Consider the following 420-nt stretch of genomic DNA (forward strand, 5'->3'; position numbering starts at 1 on the left):
CCCTCGTCGACCGCCGTCCGGTGACTCGTGATGCTCTTCGAGCCCTCGAGGACAAGGTCCTTCGTAATCGAAGCTCCGCTGAGCGTCATGCTGATGAATCATATCGCTAGGAGGACGTTCTTGAAGAATTAAAGCATGTTGTGCGCCGGTTGCCTCGCCTTGAGGACTACCGCGCTCTATCGGAGCGACCCCTAGCCGTGGAGCAGGCGAATACATCGCTGCAGGCAGCGGTAGAGCGCTTGGCTCCATTGAAAATGGAGGCAGCTGCACTCCGTGCTCAGAACCAGTTGCTGGTCCAGCTTCTGGGTGGGCGCGGGCCCGTGGGATCCGCTCCGGCGCTAACGCTTCCGCATTCACTTGCACCAGATCCCGGTACGGCTTGAGCAAGCCCACGTAAAACACCGGGTGGGTGCGCATCCG

The sequence above is a fragment of the Plasmopara halstedii genome, assembly GCF_900000015.1.
Source record: "Plasmopara halstedii genome assembly, contig: Scaffold_1878, whole genome shotgun sequence".
Lineage (NCBI taxonomy): Eukaryota > Oomycota > Peronosporomycetes > Peronosporales > Peronosporaceae > Plasmopara > Plasmopara halstedii.